This window comes from Mandrillus leucophaeus, unplaced genomic scaffold (genome assembly GCF_000951045.1).
Source record: "Mandrillus leucophaeus isolate KB7577 unplaced genomic scaffold, Mleu.le_1.0 Scaffold264, whole genome shotgun sequence".
Taxonomy (NCBI): domain Eukaryota; kingdom Metazoa; phylum Chordata; class Mammalia; order Primates; family Cercopithecidae; genus Mandrillus; species Mandrillus leucophaeus.
Genome location: NW_012102743.1, coordinates 966,220 through 987,905, shown reverse-complemented (window position 1 = coordinate 987,905; position 21,686 = coordinate 966,220). Strand labels below are relative to the sequence as shown.

General features: G+C 41.1%; 1 protein-coding gene across 1 annotated transcript in view; it reads left to right on the top strand.

The window, feature by feature from the left end:
* Nucleotides 1-17,944: 17,944 nt before the first annotated feature.
* RASGRP3 (RAS guanyl releasing protein 3 (calcium and DAG-regulated)) overlaps nt 17,945-21,686 on the top strand; it is a 95,240-nt gene continuing 91,498 nt past the window's right edge. Inside the window, exon 1 of the mRNA XM_011984229.1 lies at nt 17,945-18,764. The gene's annotated coding sequence lies outside the window, so the exon portion shown is untranslated. The remainder of the gene's footprint in view (nt 18,765-21,686) is intronic.

Below are 21,686 nucleotides of genomic sequence, written 5' to 3'. Positions count from 1 at the left end.
CTGCTTGCCTACCTTTTTTGCTGTTCTGAAAGAAAGGATACAGACCATCTGGACCAGTAAGTTGGGTCCAAAATCGGACTTACGTTTATTTTACTTAATAAATGTGTTCTTGAATCATATGAGTTGAATTTTGGTTGGTTGAATGCCATTTTTAGTGCACCAGGGGTGCACACATTTCTTGTAATACTTTAATGAGTAGCTTTCTAAAACAAAGAATGCTTTGGCAATGTGAATAATTTTCCCTTAATTTATATTGAATATAATTTATTATTTTTTCTGTGCAGCAGGGAACCTTGTGCTCAGTTGTTTGTGTTTTAGAATGTGTTGGCTGGTGTAGCCATATCAGTTAACAGTAACATGGAATATATATGCTATTAAAAATATAGACAGATATATTTCAACCTCTCACTACAAAGCCCCAAATCAAACTATGTGGTGAAGCCATGTAATTCAGAAGAGGTGGGTATAGATACAATTCCATGCCAGGAGGAGTGTAGCTGTAGACACGGGGTGCCCCTTGCCCCTGTTTAGATAGTGGACCCTATTCCTGCCTCAGATGGTATGTGGAAGAGCTGGCTCTTCAGTTTCCAAGGCCATAGTGCAGAAAATAAGGTAGAAACAGTGAGAAGGTGACTGACCCTTTTTCCACCAGCACCACTGCATGCTGTGAAAGTACAATAAAATGTTTTCAGTCCAACCTTAACATTTTTGTCCTTAATAGCACATCAGTTCACATTTGCTCATTACAAAATATTGCTTTTACCCAATCAGCAATTGATTTCATGGCTTCAGTGATCTTTAGAGTTCATCGAAATTGTGGTATGTGCAGATAATAAAGACTAACACCTGGCAAATAGACGCTAACTTTTAACTGTAATGAATTTTAATCAGTTGGATTTAAGATACTTTTTTTTTAAAATTATGATTCTACATGAAAAACAAAGCTAACATTTTTAACATAAATGATTTCATAAATATGCCTGGTGGGATATAATGTTGAAATGAATTTTTAGAGCCTCTCATATTATAATCTTGATCCTCAAAGTGGACATTTCTCAGACTTTTTTTTCTTTTTTTTTTGAAATGGAGTGTCGCTCTGTCACTCTGTCGCCCAGGCTGGAGTGCAGTGTGATCTCGGCTCACTGCAAGCTCTGCCTCCCATGTTCACACCATTCTCCTGCCCCAGCCTCCCGAGTAGCTGGGACCACAGGCGCCTGCCACCACACCTAGCTAATTTTTTGTATTTTTAGTAGAGATGGGGTTTCACTGTGTTAGCCAGGATGGTCTCGATCTCCTGACCTCGTGATCCAACCACCTCGGCCTCCCAAAGTGCTGGGATTACAGACGTGAGCCACTGCGCCCGGCCGAGACCTTTTAAATCTATAACTTTGCATTGCTTTTAGTTCATTTTTGGAAAAATAACTAGAAATATAGAGCATTAAAGGTAAACAAAGCCAGACACTAATTAAAGTGGTAAGGACATTTTAATCAGTTATAACTATTATAATAGGGAAAACAGTCCAGTGTGAACTGAGCTTAACTTTGATTTGTACAGAAGTGACTGGGCATTTTCAAGGGAGAATAAGGGAGTGGGGAGGGGACAAGGAGGGCCTCAGTAAAGTCAGGAAAGTGAAAAATTACAAAGGGTTGGTCAGTGTAAATGCAATAAAGCCAGCTGTGTCTGCTAGCTGAAGATGCTGAAGTTAGGATTCTGTCTTTCCAGAGAGACTGGGGGACAGAGGCCTTATCCTCTGGTGTTGACTGGAACAAGCAATAAAATTTTTTGGCAGCCTTGAGTTCTCTCCAAACTCCATATGAGAGTTTGTTCAAGTCTTTATAGGCCAAGATTGAGGCCTAGTTGAGAAGAGAGCTCAGGGGAGCCTGGCTAGAGTTTGGTCAAGGAAAGAATCTTTGTCAATTGTAAATGAATAACTTTGCAATACCAATACTCCCAATTTTGGAACTTTATACAATGGAAATAAAAGCACTAGCAACTAAAAATACATGTACCAGGATGTTTAGTGCAACACTGCTCATAGAAGCAAAAACTGGGAACATTTTAAATATTCAGATAATGAATAAACTATCATATAACTATACTGTGGAGTAGACTGCAACTATTACAAAGAATAAATCAAGTCTGTATAATTGACTTTGGAGCCAATATAAATGACCATGATACATTATTAAGGGAAAATTCAATTTACAGAGTAATGGGGTTTTGAAAGTTGTATTTGAAAATGGAACCCCATACATATATATATAGGAGATACCCTTTTCTATCCCATATTGCATTTTGGTACAGGATAGAGAAAGATGTGTGTTATCTCAGTGAAATGGGAATGGATAGGAAAGAGGGTTATTACATTTTTCTTTATGTATATGTCTGTACTCTTCAACTTGCTACAGTGGGCATGTATTGTTTTTTAGATTTTTTTTTTTTTTTTTTTTTTTTTTTGAGACAGAGTCTCGCCCTGTCACCCAGGCTGCAGTGCAATGGCATCTCAGTGCAACCTTCACCTCCCATGTTCAAGCAATTCTCCTGCCTCAGCCTCCTGAGTAGCTGGGACTACAGGCACACGCCGCCATGCCCGGCTAATGTTTTTGTATTTTAATAGAGATAGGATTTCACCTTGTTGCCTAGGCTGGTCTTGAATCCCTGAGCTCAGGCAATCCGCCTGCCTCAGCCTCCCAAAGTGCTAGGATTACAGGTGTGAGACACCACACGCAGCCAGATTTAAATATAACATGAAACACACACACAGGAGTCCTGCTTGTCAATAAGGACAAGCAAGGAAACAAAACTATCCTTCAATGTGATAATGTGAGTATTCTGGCCATTAGTATGTAAGTCTAAAAGGATTTACAGGAATTCAAATCCCTATCAAACTTCACTGCTTAGGTTGATAGTTTTCAAGTGTTGCAATCCGTGCTCCTCTGCATTGATTTCTCACTGCCATGTGTTTATTTCCACCAACCAAGAAGCTTTATTGAGCTTTATACTGCTGATGGTCTAGATTAGGGAATCAAGACCCACCCCTCACTTCCAACCCCTTGCCTCTCGATTTGAGAAGTTTTACCCCAACCTAAACTGATCTATTACTTTTTATTAACGAGACTGGCAATCACAAATATGAGCTTTGAGAAGACTCATTTTTTAACTAAAATGTTAGGGAAAACTGGAACTTTCCCTACCACTATTTTATTTTATTATTTTATTTTATTTATTTTTTGAGACAGAGTCTTGCTCTGTCACCCAGGCTGGAATACAGTGGCATGATCTCGTCTTACTGCAACCTCCACATCTTGGGTTCAAGTGATTCTCCTGCCTCAGCCTCCTGAGTAGCTGGAATTGCAGGTGCCCGCCGTCATAGTTGGCTGATTTTTGTATTTTTAGTAGAGGCGGGGGTTTCACCATGTTGGCCAGGCTGGTCTTGAACTCCCAAGCTCAATGATCCACCTGCCTTGGCCTCCCAAAGTGCTGGGATTACAGGCGTGAGCCACTGTGTCCGGCTCCTACCACTTTTTAAAATGTGTTTCTGAAAGTGCGTTCTTAGTTTATGTCTTGTGATCTACAAATAAGAAAGCCTGTAGCAATAATGTTAGATCCTCATTCCTCGGCAGATTCTTACTCTGCTATGGATTTCCAGGAAGTCACAAGAATATTTTATCCAAAGATTTTCTACACACAAAGTTATAAGTAATACCGAGACTGCAGCCAAAAGATTGAGCAAATACAGTGTAAGTAAATCATGGTGCTATTTAAGAAATGTATGACAAAGGGAGTGATACTTCAGAAAAAGACATGGAATAATGGAAATGAGGTTAAAAGCCCAGGCCTCACGGGGTTATAACCAAGAGGCTGTGATGGTTGAATTAAAACTTGAGCAAGGGATTTGGCACTAAGGCTGGAAAATAGGACTTGTAGTTAGCTAGCTGGGTTTGGATAATCTGGTAATTAAAGTGAAGAGCAAAAGCGATTAGCTGGAACATTGACATTGTTTCAAATTATGCACAACGTTGAGCAGATGGATTTGGTATCAAATTAACATGGCTATTTTATAATTACAGCCATGATGTAAAAATTCATTCATTTGGAAAGAGAAAAAAAAAAAAAAGAAAGGAAGAAAGAAAGCGAGCATCATTCTCCAGCCATTCTCCAGCCAGCGCTAGTGGACTGCCATGTGAACCCGGAACAGCTTAGTGGACTCAAAAGGAGGCCTGTGTTGATTGTTGATTTAGAGTGAGGCTGTGATGCAAAGATGAGCAGAAGAGGCAGAAGAAGCCTTGAGTTTGCATTTGAGAACTAGAGGATGTAGAGGTTTATTTCCTTTTTCTTTCTTTCTTTCTTTTCTTTTCTTTTCTTTCTTTTTTTTTTTTTTTTGACAGTCTTGCTCTGTGGTCCAGGCTAGAGCGCAGTGGTGTGATCGGCTCACTGCAACCTACACCTCCCAGGTTCAAGCAATTCTCCTGCCTCAGCCTCCCAAGTAGCTAGAATTACATGTGCCCGCCACCACAGCCTGGCTAATTTTTGTATTTTTAGTAGAGACAGGATTCTACCATATTGGTCAGGCTGGTCTCAAACTCCTGACCTTGGGGGATTCACCTGCCTCGGCCTCCCAAAGTGCTGGGATTACGCCCGGCCGGATGTAGAGTTTCTAATTGCACTTTTCCTGTGATTCTTATGAAGATCAAATTGCACTCCCCACCTCATGCATTAAGCTATCACACATTTCAAGGAAAAGAATTTAAATATTTACGTTGTGTCATTTATCCCTGAATCAGCTTTGTATTTCTGCTTTGAAATAGCAACTATGCTGATGCTTGAATAGAAAGGAAGTCATAAATCTGAAAATTCTCCTTATAGTATTCTCTGCACACTAAAATGATTCTCATAAAAATGCAGAGGTTGCCTCAGGATTTTTATTTATTTATTTATTTTACTATAAGAAACTCTTTTCAAGAATGAAAAGAATTCCAGAATCAACAGTGGCATTTCAGAAGATCTAGATTCAGACTACCTTTACCACTCATCTGCAGTTTATAGGAGTGAGAGCCTCAAAAATAAATGAAAGTTGCTGTCAAATCAAGGTTTTGAAATAAAAATAATTGGAGGAGCAAGTTTTATGTGAGTAATTATGCTAAACAAGGTGTTTTGTGGCATGAACCATAAATTTTCCTTCTCAGGTTTTACTGAATCCAGTTTCAGCTAGAAATCTAGGCTAGTTTATAGACGAGAATTAGATGGACAGAAAATGTTAAGAGAAAAACACTGCCATAAAGGTAAATTTAAGTGAATTATAATAAAGAAATGCGATTATGCTAAAGCTAGTATGTTTTAAAAAGTAAATGAAGTTTAATAAAAAGAGAGAAAAGAGAAGAGCTAAAGACAGGGAAAAGAAAGAGAACTGAAGGGGGAAGATGATTGTTAATCTGGACCAATTTGTCTGGAAATTTGGGAGTTTCTCCAGGATGCTGAAGGCAGGGGAGCCCACAGAGGCTGGGGTGTAGAGGTGCCTCCTGCAGTCCTCCTCTGGCAGAAGCTGTCTGCTCCTTCATTGTTTTTTTTTTTTTTTTTTTTTTTTTTTTTTTTTTTTTTTTGAGACAGAGTCCCACATTATTGCCCGGGCTGGAGCGCAATGGCACAATCTCGGCTCACTGCAACCTCTGCCTCCTGGGTTCAAGCAATTCTCCTGCCTCAGCCTCCCGAGCAAGCTGGGATTACAGGTGCCTGCCACCACACCCAGCTAATTTTCTGTATTTTTAGTAAAGACAGAGTTTCACCATGTTGGCCAGGCTGGTCTCGAACTCAGGTGATCTGCCCGCCTCGGCCTCCCAAACTGCTGGGATTATAGGCATGAGCCACCGCGCCCAGCCCTTTCATTCTTTTTATTTGTACATGTGCATACCTCATTTTACTGTGCTGTGCTCTATTACACTTCACAGATACTATGTTTTTTTTACAAATTGAAAGTTTACGGCAACCCTGCATCAAGCAAGTATATTAGGGCCATTTTTCCATTAGCATGTGTTTACTTCATTTCTTTTGTCACATTTTAGTAATTCTTGCAATATTCAAACTTTTAAATTATTACTATTATTATTACTAGATGAAGTTTTGCTCTGTTGTCCAGGCTGGAGTGCAGTGGTGCTATCTTGGCTCACTGCAACCCCCACCTCCTGGGTTCAAGCAGTTCTCCTGTCTCAGACTCCCAAGTAGCTGGGATTACAGGGAGATGCCACCACACCTGGCTAATTTTTTGTATTTTAGTAGAGTTGGGGTTTCACCATGTTGCCCAGGCTGGTCTTGAACTCCTGAGCTCAGGCAATCTACCTGCCTCAGCCTCCCAAAGCACTGGGATTACAGATGTGAGCTACCGTGCCTGACCTTAAATTATTATTATATTTTATCTCTATTTTGGTGATCTGTGATCAGAGTCTTGCTCTGTTGCCCAGGCTGGAGTGCAGTGGCCAATCACAGCTCACAGCAGCCTTGACTTCCCCTGCCCAAGTGATCCTCCCACCTTAGCTACCTGGATAGCTGGGATTACAGGCACGTGCCACCACACCCAGCTGATTTATTTTCTTACATTTTGAAGAGATGGGGTTTCACTATGTTGCCCAGGTTAGTCTCAAACTCCTGGGCCCCAGCAATTCTCCTACCTAGGCCTCTCGGATTATTAAACGTGTGAGCCACCATACCCAGCCTGTGATCTGTGATCTTTGATGTTACTATTGTAATTGCTTTGGGGTACCCCAAACCACACCCATTAAGATGGCAAACTTAATAAATGCTATGCGTGTTCTCACTGCTCTACCCAATGGCCATTTCCCCACCTCTCTTCCTCTCCTCAGGCCTCCCTATTCCCTGAGACACAACAATATTAAAATTAGGTCAATTAATAACCTTATAATGGTTTCTAATTGTTCAAGTGAAAGAGTCACAATTTTCTTACTTTAGATCAAAAGCTAGACATGATGAAGCCTAGTGAGGAAGGCGTGATGAAAGCCAAGCCTCTTGTGCCAAACAGCCAAATTTGACTACAAAGGAAAAGTTATTTAAGGAAATTAAAAGTGCTATTTCAATTAACACATGAATGACAAGAAAGCAAAACAGCCTTATTGCTGATATGAAGAAAGTTTTAGTGGTCTGGACAGAAGATCAAATCAGTCACAACATTCCCTTCAGCCAAAGCTTAATCTAGAACAAAGTCCTAATTCTCTTCAATTCTCGGAAGGCTGAGAGAGGGGAGGAAGCCACAGATGAAAAGTTTAAAGCTAGCAGAGGTTGGCTGATAAGGCTTAAGAAATGACGCTATCTCCATAACATAAAAGCACAAGGTGGAAGGCCGAAGTGGGAGGATCGCTTGAACCCGGGAGTTTGAGGCTACAGTGAGTTATGATCACACCACTGCACTCCAGTCTGGGCAACAGAGCAAGACCCTGTGTCAAAAACAAACAAACAAACAAACAAACAAACATGTTATTAAGTAAAGTACAAGATGAAACAGTAAGTGCTGATGGAGAAACTGCAGCAAGTTATCCACAAGTGCTAGCTAAGATCATTGATGAAAGTGGCTATATTATACAACAGATGTTCCATGTAGACGAACCAGCCTTAAATTGGAAGAAGATGCCATCTAGGACTGTCATAGCTAGAAAGAAGTCCATTCTGGCTTCAAAGCAACAAAGGACAGGCTGACTCTTGTTAGGGGGCTAATGCAGCTGGTGACTTTAAGTTGAAGCCAATGCTCATTTGCCAATCTGAAAATCCTAGGGCCCTTAAGAATCATGCTAAATCTATTCTGCTTTTGCGCTATAAATGGAACAACAAAACCTGAATAACAGCACATTTGTTTACAGCCGGTATACTGAATATTTTAGCCCCATTGTTGAGACTTACTGCTCAAAAAAAAAAAAAAAGATCGCTTCTTATTGCTCATTGACATTGCAGCTGGTCACCCAAGAGCTCTAATGTAGACGTACAAAGAGATAGCTGCTGTTTTTATGCTTGCTAATACAACATCCATTCTCAGCTCATGGATCAAGAAGTAATTCCAACTTTCAAGTTTTATTATTTAAGAGACACATTTTGTAAGGCTATAGCTACCATAGATAGTGATTCCTCTGATGGATGTGACCAGAGTAAATTGAAAGGAGCAGAATAAATTGAAATCCCTCTGAAAAGGGTTCACTTTTCTAGGTGCCGTTAAGAACATTCGTGATTCATGGGAGGAGGTCCAATTACTGACATTAATAGGAGTTTGAAAGAAGTTTACCCCAACCCTCATGGACAACTTTGAGGGGTTTAAGATTTCAGTGGAGGGGGCTGGGCATGGTGGCTCACGCCTGTAATCCCAGCACTTTGGGAGGCCGAGGCGGACAGATCACCTGAGGTCGGGAATTCGAGACCAGCCTGACCAACATGGTGAAACCCTGTCTCTACTAAAAATACAAAAATTAGCCTGGTGTGGTGGCAGGCACCTGTAGTCCCAGCTACTCGGAAGGCTGATGTAGCACAATCACTTGAACCCGGGAGGTGGAGGTTGCAGTCAGCTGAGACTGTGCCATTGCACTCCAGCCTGGGCAACAGAGTGAAACTCTGTCTCCAAAAAAAAAGAGAGATTTCAATGGAGGAAAACTTCTATGGCTGCTCACTCATTCTGGGGAGGCAAATGCTCAGGGTTTGAAGTCAGACAGACTTGGGTTTACATCCCTCTTTGCTGCTCACTAGTTGCGGGCAGCCTAGTTAACCTCACAAAAAGTCATCTAGGGGTAATAATAGCATCTCCTTAGATCATTACTATGAGAATTAAATGAGTGTTTTGCACAGGTGTTAGCTTGTTATATATTAGTAACGTACTAACTATATAGATTAATAAATTCTACTTGGTATCATATATAATAATTATGATTACTTATATATGCCTTTCTACATGTTCCTCTTTTCTCCCAGAGATTGAGAGCAGAGATTTTCATCAAGTACTTTGATGAATCCCTAAATGCAATGCACATTGAACACAGGCACTATATATTTTTTCAGTTATTGATATTGATTTGTTTCATTCAGGAGTTTTAGAGGTTGCAAACTCTACTCTCTGATGCTTTCAAAATTTTTTTTTTCTTTTTATTTGTTACCAGCATGTAGCTAGCACAGCTCTTGTAATTAACTGACTGTGACTGGATGCTTATTCTGGCCCACACACAGTACAAAGGGAAGAAAGAGGGAAGAACAAGAAGGCTAGAGAAAACACTCATGATTTTTAGACAAGTGTTTTAAGGAAAAAAGAGAAGGTATCAAAAAGGTGTATGTGTCTGAAAAAGAGATTGCACAAGGTAGAATTTACTGAGCTGGAGGAATATGAGAGAATGTTGCATACAAAGTCTCCTGAAAGGAAAGGAAGGCAGAGATGGGATGAGACGTGGTGTGTGTTAGTGCTTCAAATTAACAGCAGGTTTTGCGTTCCCAACTTGAGGCAGCTTGTGTGGAATTTGGCGTAGGGCAAATGGACCCATAGCTTCAGAGGGGAGCTGCTGGCAGGGGAAGTTGTACTATCTGACAGTGCCTGTATGAGATTGGTACCTTCTGGGAATTTCTACCTAAGGCGGTGTCTCAGATAGACACAAAGACCCTTTTGGGACCTCCCTAAGAAACAGAATAAGATGTGCTCAGGCAAGACCACACTTCCCCCCTCTTCCTGTATCCTTGAAACCTTTCAGAGATTTGCTGTCAAATACCGGGTCCAGGACCAGAAAGTTAAAAAAGCAAGACTTGGGAAATAGTGACTGGTTTTGTTAATGGATGGTGAGGCTTTTTTTTTTCTTTCTCTCTTAGTGTAAATGATTTGTTTTTTTCTCTTTGTGTAGATGATTGAAGTACTTAAGTGTCTTTGTAAGTCCAGTATCTCTTTTCTTATTTTATAAAGATCTCATTAAAAAATGAACTAATAAATATTTATTACAGAAACAGTAGATAAAGGCTGATGAGCATAAAGAAGGAGGAAATACATGTGACCCCCAACTCCCAGAAATAATCACTGTTAAAAATTTGATATATAATGTTTCAGATTTTTCACATATTCACATATTTTCTTAGAAAAATGGAATTGTACTGAATAAACTTTTGTAACTTGTATATCTCACTTAATCGATACCGACTATTTTTCCGTGTTACTAATATGCTTCGACATTTTTTTTTTTTTTTTTTTTTGAGATGGAGTCGCACTCTATCGCCCAGGCTAGAGTGCAGTGGCATGATCTCGGCTCACTGCACCCTCCGCCTCCCAGGTTCAAGCAATTCTCCTGCCTCAGCCTCCTGAGTAGTTGGGACTACAGGTGCACCACCATGCTGGGCTAATTTTTGTATTTTTAGTAGAGACAGGGTTTCACCATGTTGGCCAGGATGGTCTTGATCTCCTGACCTTGTGATCCACCTGCCTCGGCCTCCCAAAGTGCTGAGATTACAGGTGCGAACCACTGTACCCAGCCACTTCAACATTATTTTATAATTGCATAGTACTACATCTTATGAATATGTTCTAATTTATTCAACTACTTCTGGCACATAGATTGTTTCTAATATTTTCTTAGCATAAGTAATGCTGTGTGAAATATCCTCATACATATGCAATCTATATTCTTTTCTTGGGATATATTTCTAGAACAGGAACTGCTGAGTTAAAGGGTATTCACATTTTAAAAAGCTTTTGATATACATTACAAAATTATCTTCCTCCTATGTTGTACGGTTTATATTCTTGCTAGTAGAGTATGAAGGTGCCATTTTCCAAACCTCCTGCCAACATTGAGAATTTTCATTTTTTCATCTTTGTCAAGTTTATAGATAATAAACTGTATCTTATTGTTTAATTTATACTCCTTTTTTAGGGAAGCTGACTTTTTCATGTCTATATTGGTCATTATATTTCTTCCCTTGTGAACTATTTATTAATATCCAGTTGTTAATTGTAAATGCTATTTATATATTAAGACTATTAACCCTTTACTGTATGTATTTCACTTTTTAATCTCATATTTGTAAGTTAATTTTGATTACAGTTGGGTTATATTTTACTTTTATAAGTCTTACATTTTATGGTTTAAATATTGAACTTTTGTCTTTATAGTTCCTTCTGTTGTGATTGTGGTTAAAACATTTTCAGGACAAAAGTATTTAATCATGATTAAAACAATTTTAAGATTATAAAACCAATCACGTGATTCTCTTCAAGTTTGTATGCGATTTTTTTTTTTTTTTTTTTTTGACATGGAGTCTCATTCTGTCACCCAGGCTGAGTGCAGTGGCACGATCTTGACTCACTGCAACCTCCACCTCCCGGGCTCAAGCAATTCTCCTGTCTCAGCCTCCCGAGTAGCTGAGACTACAGGTATGGACCACCACGCCCAGCTAGTTTTTTATATTTTTGCTAGAGAAGGGGTTTTACCATGTTGGCCAGGCTGGTCTCAAACTCCTGACCTCAGATGATCTGCCCACCTTGGCCTCCCAAAGTACTGGGATTACAGGCAGGAGCCACTGTGCTGGCTGTACATCATTTTTACGTTTAACTCTTTAGTCTACCATGCTTACTTTGTGTATGGCATGAAGTAATGATTGCATCTTTATTTTTCCTAATAGTTAATGATTTAACCTGTTATTGAATAGTTCATTCTTTTCCCACTGGGTTTAAAAACCGTATTTAACAAATACAATAAACATTTTACTGTAGTACTTCTATGTGTACTTTTGGCTCTGTTCCACTGCTCTACTTCTTTTGGCACCAGTACCAAACTTTAAATTCTCGCTATTTTTAGCCTATTTAGTACCTAATATCTCCCTCAGGGTTCTTTTCTAAAATTTTCTTTACCATTCTCAGTTTTTTATTCTTTAAAATAAACTTTAGGATTTTTGACCTGTCTGGAAAATTTCTTTGGGATTTTAAGCACAATTTGATTATATTTATACATTAATTTGAGGGAGAATTAATATATTTACAATGTTAAGTTTTCCAATAGAGAAAAATTTTCCAATACAGAAAAATGTATCAAACTGTTTTTAATTTTCTCAGTAAAGTTAAATTTTTATATAGGTTATTCACTTTTTTTATTCCTAGAAATGTTATTTTTGTTGTTGCTATTATCAATAATACCATAACTAAGAAATTTTTTTTTTTTTTGAGACAGAGTCTCGCTCTGTTGCCCAGGCTGGAGTGCAGTGGCATGATCTCAACTCACTGCAAGCTCTGCCTCCCAGGCTCACGCCATTCTCCTGCCTCAACCTCCCGAGTAGCTGGGACTACAGGCGCCTGCCACCACACCCAGCTAATTTTTTTGTATTTTTAGTAGAGACGGGGTTTCACCATGTTAGCTAGGATGGTCTTGATCTCCTGACCTTGTGATCCACCCTCCTCAGCCTCCCAAAGTGCTGGGATTACAGGCGTGAGCCACTGCACCTGGCCAAAAATTATTTTCTATTATATTTTCTAAGTTTTTGTGGGTTATATAGAAAATTTCATATATTTCCATATAATTGTTCTGTGGCCAGAACAATTAATTTGTATACTTATTTTATATATATTTTTGTATATTTATTTGTAACTGTTCACCTCACTTTTTAATTATGTAGAAGCAAATTTTAGTTTGTTCTATTGAGAAAATGAATATTACTCAATCTGCAGGTTGAATATTTTTGCCTCCATTTTTCTCATAAAATTCTTCTTTCATTTCTTTTTCTTGCCTGGTTGCAGTGGCTCAAATGTCTAGAACAGTGCTAAATGGATGGTAGTGATAATGAGCATGCTTTTCTTGTTTTTGATTTTAACATTAATACTTCTAGTATTTTACCACTAAGTATGATGCCTGTGTTTGATCTGAGATTTGAATTAACGTGAGTGTCATGTTAAGAATCAGTCTTTTAATTTTGTTTTATTAATTAAAAAATTGATATTGAATTTTATCGAATGACTTTTCAAGATGATTGTGGCAATCCAAAAGTTTTTCTCTGTTGCCCAGTCTGCAGTGCAGTGGTGTGATCATAGCTCACTGCAACTTTGAACCCCTGGGCTCAAGTGATCCTCCTGCCTCAGCCTCCCAGGTTGGTAGGACTATAGGCATCTGCCATCACACTGGGCTATTTTTTAGATTGTAGAAATGGGGTCTCACTATGTTGCCCCTGCTGATCTCGAACTCCTGGCTTCAAGTGATCCTGCCACCTTGGCCTCCCAAAGCACTGGGGTTACAGGGGTGAGCCACTATTCCCAGCCTTACTTTTTACATCTTTAGGGTAACCTATATTTACATACGAAGTTAGTCTGTGCTTTTCTTTATTATGCTTTATCAGTTTTTTTTTTTTTTAAGTCAGGGTGTTATGTTAGCTTTCTGTTACTTTTGTCCACTTGAACACTTCATATACCATGGGAATTAATTGTGTTTGAAGTTCAGAGAGAACTTGATTGTGTAAGTAATCTAAACTAAAAGCTTTTTTTGGAAATCATTTCTTATTAACTTTTACATTTTTCCATGGTTACTGATCTGTTGTTTTTTTTTGACTTCTTCCTGGGTCAGTTTGCTTCTAATTATTATTTTGGCTGTGTCTCCCAATATTTGATATGTGGTATTCTCATCACTGAAACCTTCTAAGCATTCATTCTGTAATTGTGTTTTTAATTTATTCTCCAATCAATGATTTTTTTTTTAAGAACTCTGAAGTTTCCCCAAGAGCTTGGGGTCTTTTTGACTTATCCTTTTGTAATTAATGCATAGTTTTGTTACAGTGTGATCATAGAATGTGGTCTGACAATTTCTTTTGGAAAGAAATTACTTACAATTTTTTTTGGTAGCCTAATATAAAATCAAGTTTTACAAACTTTTCTTATATTTTTTTCTTAATGGGCTAGACAGAAGATCCTTCTCTTTAATTATTCATTTATTCATTGAGAATTGTTTCCACCATGTGTCTCATTCATGCCAGGCATTGTATTAGGCATTGCAGGATATAAAATGAATTAGTCATAAGCTTTGTCTTAGGTTGATAACGTTTGGATGGAACACAGACACATGTAGACCTAATTATAATACAGAAAGAAATGCAACCGCAGCGAAATGTACAAAAGCAGCAGGCAGCTAGAGTGGGAGTCAAGCCCTGTCGTAGGTTCTGAGGATACAAACTTGCCTATGATGGCCCTGAGAGGCTTTCAGTCCTAGCGTGTAAAACATACATTGAGAGCAGAGACAGGCTTTTTGGAGGCAAGGTGATTAATTAGGAAATCACCGCAGACCTTCAGTAATAAATCAGAACATATGAGGGATGGTAAGAGTGCAAGATGAGAACAGAGGATTTTCACACTTAAGGGACAGATAGCAGAAGAGAAGTCCAGACTGGAGGATGAAGGAGGTAGTAGTAAAATTTTATAGACGCTGTGCGAGAGTTTTTCAAGGGGTGCTTGGTCAGTTGGGACAAACAGAGCCAAAAGTTCAAGTAAGATGACTCACACCTGGAATCCCAGCACTTTGGGAGGCTGAGGCGGGCAGATCACGAGGTCAGGTGTTTGAGACCATCCTGGCCAACATGGTGAAACCCTGTCTCTACTAAAAACATGAAAATTAGTCGGGCCTGGTGGCACGTGCCTGTAGTCGCAGCTACCCGGGGGGTTGAGGCAGAAGAATCGCTTGAACCTGGGAGGCGGAGGTTGCAGTGAGCTGAGATCATGCCACTGCACTCCAGCCTGGGTGACACAGCAAGACTCCGTCTCAAAAAAAAAGAAAAAAAAATTTTAAAAGTTTCAGTTACATTTGGTCTTTGGGGACTTGGAAAGAGCAGTTTCAGTGAAGTGGGGGAAAAAAGCCAAGCCACAAGCAGGTTGAGACTAAATGGGATGTGAGATGGTGGAGACAAGTATTTTTTCAGGAGCTTAGTTGTGGAGGGAATGCAGGAGTTAGGGCGGTAATTAAAGGAGCAAGGCTGGCTGGGTGCGGTGGCTCACGCCTGTAATCCCAGCACTTTGGGAGGTCAAGGCAGGTGAATCACGAGGTCAGGAGATCAAGACCACCCTGACTAACACGGTGAAACTTCATCTCTACTAAAAATACAAAAAATGTAGCTGGGCATGGTGGTGGACACCTGTAGTCCCAGCTACTTGGGAGGCTGAGGCAGGAGAATGGCGTGAACCCAGGAGGTGGAGCTTGCAGTGAGCTCAGTTTGCACCAATGCACTCCAGCCTGGGCGACAGAGCAAGACTCCATTCAAAAAAAAAAAAAAGAGCAAAAATCAGAAAGACTGTTGGGATATAAAGACAATGTGAGAACGTGAGCATGTTTAGCTAATGAGGAGTGCGCGCTGAGAGCAAGGGAAGGCATGGCTGTTGTTGAGAGTCCTAAGCAGGTGGGAGACACATGGTGAGACACAAAGCCCAGGTGGGAGGTGGCCTCTTGACAGGAATAGGGAACCTCTTCTTGAGTCGAAGGCAATGCTTGGAACTGGTAGGGAGTGTGGGCAGAAAGATGGGCTTTCCCCCATTTCTTTGCAAGGCTGTGTCATTGTAGAACCTTTGGTCACAGTCCTGGACTCTGACTGAAAGGGTCCTGGGTCTTGGCCTCTGTGTTAACAGTTTGCTTCATAGGGAAGATTTAGGATTCATCCCTTCCTCTCCTGCTATAGAACTACAAAAGAATCTCTACACCAGTGGTCCCTAATGTATTTGGCTCCAGGGACCAGTTTCATGGAAGACAATTTTTCCACGGACTGGGAGTGGGGGGATGGGGATGGGTTCAGGATGAAACTGTTCCCCCTCAGATCATCAGGCATTAGACTCTCATAAGGAGCATGCAGTGTAGATCCCTCGCATGCACAGTTCACAGTAGGGTTTATGCTCCTATGGGACTCTATTGCCACAGCTGATCTGACAGGAGGCGGAGCTCAGATGGTCATGCTCGCTTGCCTGCTGCTCACCTCCTGCTGTGCAACCTGGCCTCTAAGAGACCACAGACAGGTACCTATCCATGGCATGGGGGCTGGGGACTCCTGCTTTACACTTATGATATAGTTTGGATGTTGTGCCCACCCAAATCTCATGTTGAGATGTAATCTCCAGTGTTGGAGGTGGGGCCTGGTGGGAAGTGATTGGATCATAGGGACAGATTTCTCATTAATGGTTTGGTACAATCCTCTTAGTGCTGTTCTTATGATAGCGAGTGAGTTTCTTTTCTCTTCTTTTCTTTTCTTTCTTTCCTTTCTTTCCTTCCCTTCCTTCCTTCCCTTCCCTTCCTTCCTTCCTTCCTTCCTTCCTTCCTTCCTTCCTTCCTTCCTTCCTTCCTTCCTTCCTTCCTTCCTTCCTTCCTTTCCTTCCTTCCTTCCTTCTCTCTCTCTCTGTCTATGTGTCTTTCTTTCTCTCTCTCTCTCTCTCTCTCTTTCTTTCTTTCTTTCTGTCTGTCTCACTCTGTTGCCCAGGCTGGAGTGCAGTGCAGTGGTGCACTCTTGATCTTGGCTCACTGCAACCTCTGCCTCCCAGGCTCAAGCATGCCACCATGCCCGGCTAATTTTTGTATTTTTAGTAGAGGCAGGGTTTTGCCATGTTGGCCAGGCTGGTCTCGAACTCCTAACCTCAGGTGATTCACCCTTCTCGGCCTCCCAAAGTGCTGGGATTATAGGCATGAGCCACCACGCCCAACCGATGGTGAGTGAGTTCTGGTAAGCGCTGGTCATTTAAAAGTGCCCCCTCTCTGTTTTGCTCTTGCTCTGGCCATGTGGCTCATCTGCTCCCGCTTTGCCTTCCACCATGATTGTCAGTTTCATGAGGCCTCCCCAGAAGCCGAGCAGATGCCAGTATCATGCTTCCTGCATAGCCTGCAGAACTGCGAGCCAATTAAACTCTTTTCTTTATAGATTACCCAGTCTCAGGTATTTATAGCAATGCAAGAATGGACTAATACTACTTACCTTTCCTGAGGTTGTTGTCTCTGTTGGGCATTGAGGAGTTTCTAGAAGTCTCTCTTTCTTTAACTATGTGGCATGCAATGAATCATCAGAATAATTAACCCAGTCAATTGTAAACAAAGTGATTGATGGATGCCATCAGATCACAAAAGTTCCTATTACCGTAAATACAAGTGGATAAGTAAATCAAAATAATGTTTCAAATCCTCAGTAGGCCTCTTTTTCTGTTTCTAATTGAAGATTGTCACATCAACACATAAACAAAAATGCCTGTGAAGGAAATGTGTATTTTAGTGCACTGCATTTTTATATCTGAAGTTTATTTCTATTCCTAACTTTAAATGCTGAGAAAGGGATTTGTTTTGGTGCTTACAAAATTTTCCCATTTGCTCTTTGGGCTCTCACAAGTTGACAACAAATTACTGAGACCGAGGGTTTTTGTCTTTTTCTGTTATTCTAGAAAACGCTGTATCCTCTGTATGGAGGGAAATTTCTGGTTTGATTAACACTGTAAATTATTATGAGACAAAGCCTAAATATAAAAGATTACTCACACAGGCTCTTACGTTGAGTAAGATATTATGTATTAAAAATCAGGGTTAATAGTTTAACAGGCTCGTTATGGTTCAGAAATCCCCTGGGGGACTTCAACCGTCTTTTCTGGATGTTCACTTTGCCAAATAGGCTGCCTCTATGTCATACCTGAAGGGCGGGCTCAGACACTGATTGGGGGAAGTGTCACCCTTACTATAGCAAGAAGTCAGACATCCAAGGTCAGACACTATGCAAAGTCAGATACTTCAAGGGCTTTCCTTGGAAGGGAGGATGAAAAGAGAAGGGTAGGAACATCAGCTCAGGTGAGACATGTGAATTCAACGAAACATCAGGGATGGTTTGTCATGTTTGCGAGCAGCACAGAAAACGGCAGTTTGCTCCAAGTTCCCAGCACACCAAAGGGGGCAGCAGCGCGTCTGTAAAGTGCGTTGTCGACTTGGTGATAATTTCTGTTTGCATTCACACTCACTGATAATCTCAACTGTTCGAGGCAATTCAACAGATAACAATGCGGAAGTTTGGTCTAAAGCCACCTGAAATAACTTCCACGAGCTCTTCCAGCTCTTCTGATAAAGCTGCCTTTGATAGTTTTCATTAACTCCTCCCATATTTGCTCCTCAGAGTCCCTTGGCTTAGCAGCCCCAGCCTTTGAAGTCCAACCTAAGCATTCTTAGATGATGAGTGAGGGTCTGCCTTCCCCAGCACCAGCCACTTAGTCAGGCTTGTGGCTGGTCTAACAAACTGGAGCCTGGAATTCTGAGAAAACGAAACCAAACAGTTGTACTCCGGGGTTAACACAGAGTAACTTCCACCTGCTGTGTGAGTTGGTGATCCTTTCTCTTGCTGTTGGAGAGCCCCAGTGAAAACTTCACTGAAATGAGAGGGCATGGAGCCTGCCAGTCGCCTGCCCTGCACACACACACACACGCAAACACATTTAACTTTCCACTTGCAGTGACCTGCCCTCCAGTGTGACTTATCAGCTGTTTGGCTTTTGTCACTAAAGGAAAACAAATTGTGGAATGTCCTGCTCTGCATGCTTATGAGATGGCCGAGCCAACTTAGGGGTTATGAGGTGGTTTGCAAGTGAGGAGAAGAATGATGTTCAGTTTCTGACCTCCTGGCACGGTGGCGGGCGGTATTTATCAGGAGGTACATGTGACTGGTTAAGACTCAGAGCCCCAGCCTGAAGGAAACAGCTGCTCTCGGCGTGCTCCGGCACTTGGCAGCTGGACAGGCAGAGTGCTGATGTGAAAAATACCACCACGACAAAACCATCCCAGTAAGTAACTAGAGAACTTTCCTCTCTCTCTCTCTCTCTTTCATTCTCTCTCCGTGTGTGTGTGTACGTGTGTGTGTTGCAAGCCACCAAAAACTTATTATTTTGATTGTGGTTTCCCTCTGGCACGATAGGAGGAGATATTTTATTTGTACCTGTTAACAGCCATTGGTGTTTTCACAGCCCTTTTTCAGAACCTGTTATTTTCGGCAATGGTATCTTGTAACTTTGAGGATGAACGGGGCATGTGGCTTCACTCCTGTCTAGGAAACAGCGAGTTTGTTTCCCAGTGTTTGGAATTTTTCTGGTCCATGGTGTTTAGGTTCAAAGCCAAGATTCAGGTTATGAAGTAGAGACTTCATTGAAGTGAGTTGATGACTAGATTTGATTTTAATCTGTTTCTACCACTGAAACCTGAAAACATACTTGTTTAAAATAACTTGTGAATTTGTTGTATGGCTGACTTGGCTTTTCCTATGCAATTTTTGAGAATATCTCATTTAACTGTGTAGAACTGTCTGCAGTATAGAAGATTGACACAATAATATTTAGATTCACATTAGAAATCATACTTAGATTTCTTGCATGGTTTCCAACTAATTGAAAGCTGTATTTTATAGCTACTTTATTTCCCCCCCAACAAGCTAATTCACCTTCATTACTTTTAAATGTTCAGTTGCCCCTGGTCTTCCTTATTTTGGTGTTTTCGTGATGCTCGGGCTGTTTCTTCCTTGTTTATGACCTGGTTGGGAAAGTGCTGCCTGCAGCTGATGATTAACTCTGGGAGGCCTGGCATCCAAATTACAGAGAGGACCGGCTCTTTCTCAGGTTCATTCAGCAGTAATGGCGCTTGCTCTTGGGAGAGCAGCAAAGCAGGCACCATGCTGGAACTGAGCTGTTGTTCAGTGACTTTTGTCCTTCCTTGGTAGTCACCAGACAGAATGCTTCAGAGGAAAGGCAAAAGGGGAAAAGAGAGAGGGCAGAGCTCTAAACTGATGACGTAAACCTCTCAAAGTGACAGGTCTTTGAATCAGAGGCTGCAGGGAGATAACCAAACAGGTTCCTGTTTCTGGAGATTGCATGGACCTTGAGGAGGGCAGGTAGAGAGGGGCTGTTTTTATTTGAAGTCTCACCAAATAGTTGTTTTGCTTGTGATAAGCCTAGGACAACCTGGAGTGCGCTTGTTTCCTCGTGTGACAAATGGATTCTCAAACAGGCTCAAGTTATACGATTTTCTTTCACCCTCTGCCCCCTGCCATGAGGGAACACTATTCTCTCCCCACCTTTACCGCCCTTTGTTGTTTGTAGAGAATGGATTAAAATTGACCCAGGGCACGCCACTTCTGTGGTCGAGTTTCCCTTAACACAGTGGGTCTTGAGTACCACACCAACCAATGTTCTCTGATGGAAGCACTTTCAGATGCTCTGTCTAAACAAATGGCTAGCCTGACACTGAGAAGTTCTCCACCTTCTTTTCCTTAAAATTTAGAAGAATCCACAAAACCTAGAGTGGCCAATGAGGAAAAATAGTCCCAACTTCTTCTCTGTTCCTCGGTATGGCATTTGTGTGAGGTCCTTGGGTCAGCCGGTGGCCATGTGGTCTGTGACTTCCCTGTCTGACTGCTGGGGGAGGGGGGTCCTCCTGAGTCATTCTTTAGGGAGTTTGTTCCTGGTATAGTTTCATTTCTTCCACAGGTTGATAGTGGAAGAGAACCCTCTGGTGAAACTGTGTCTCTGGAATCATCGAGCCTCCCATAATAAAATGGAAGGTCTAAATGGGAGCAGTTGAATTATCCAACTGCTATATTTTTGAGAGCCAACAGACTCTTTTGAAAAACCCATGATACCCTGACTTTTCAAAATATTAATAGCAAAATAATAAAAAATAATGATTTTACTTGCAGATAGCACATCCATTGACTCAAAGACGTTTTGACCTGGATAGGAATGACAGAATGTGCAATTTAACTCTTTCATTTCAAAGATGAGGAAACTAGCAAATTTATTAAAGTCACAGTGCAGAGCCAGAAGAGACAGCTCGAGGCTTCTACGACTATTACTATAATAATTTCAATGCTAATAACAATCCCTTACATTTATTGTGCACCTACTATGCCAAATGATGTGCTAAACAAGTGTATTTATGTTCATAGTCTCCTCACAATAACTCTATGTGCTATATATTATTATTCCAGTTTTATAGATAGGAAACTGAGGTTCAGAAACCCCTTAGTTACTTGACCATACGTAACACAGACAGGAGGGACACCTGGATCTGACTGTAGAACCTGTAGACATTAAAAAATAAAAGTGGAATCCCACACATTTAAATTTAAAAACTCACAACATGCAAATGAGAGTATTTCCAGCACAATATGATTACACACACAATGCGTGTTATGGCCTCTTCGAGCTCTCCATGACAGGAAGGGCTAGGTTTCCCCCTGGGACAGTCCAAGCCCAAGCTCTATAGGATCACTGGCTGGTGGCATGTTTTTCTCTTTGAAAATAGTTCAGTGACGGTCCTGATGTTGGTAAGAACAGCAACTGGGAACTTTGTTATTAACCTCCAGCACACGGCTCCCATGCCCCTTCTGGCCTTTCCCTCCATTTTTCCTGTCACTCCTTTCCTTTGGAAGACAGCCACTCCGCCCATGCCCCACCCCAAATGGCTGGCTTAGTGTTGATAAAGCTATTATCAGACCCGTTCCCTGTGCTCAGCCTGGAAGGCTGGTTGTCTGAGTAGGTTGCTGATGAATAGAAACCATGCACTCTGCCACTCTGCTCCATTTTTTTGAGCTGTGGGTGTAGGGGGTGGGTCACAGGGCAGGGGACTAGCTGGCAGGGGGGAGGGAGGAGAGGTGTGCTCTTCTCCGCTGCCTGCACCTGCCATTTACCCTGAGTCACACTTCTCTGCACACCAGT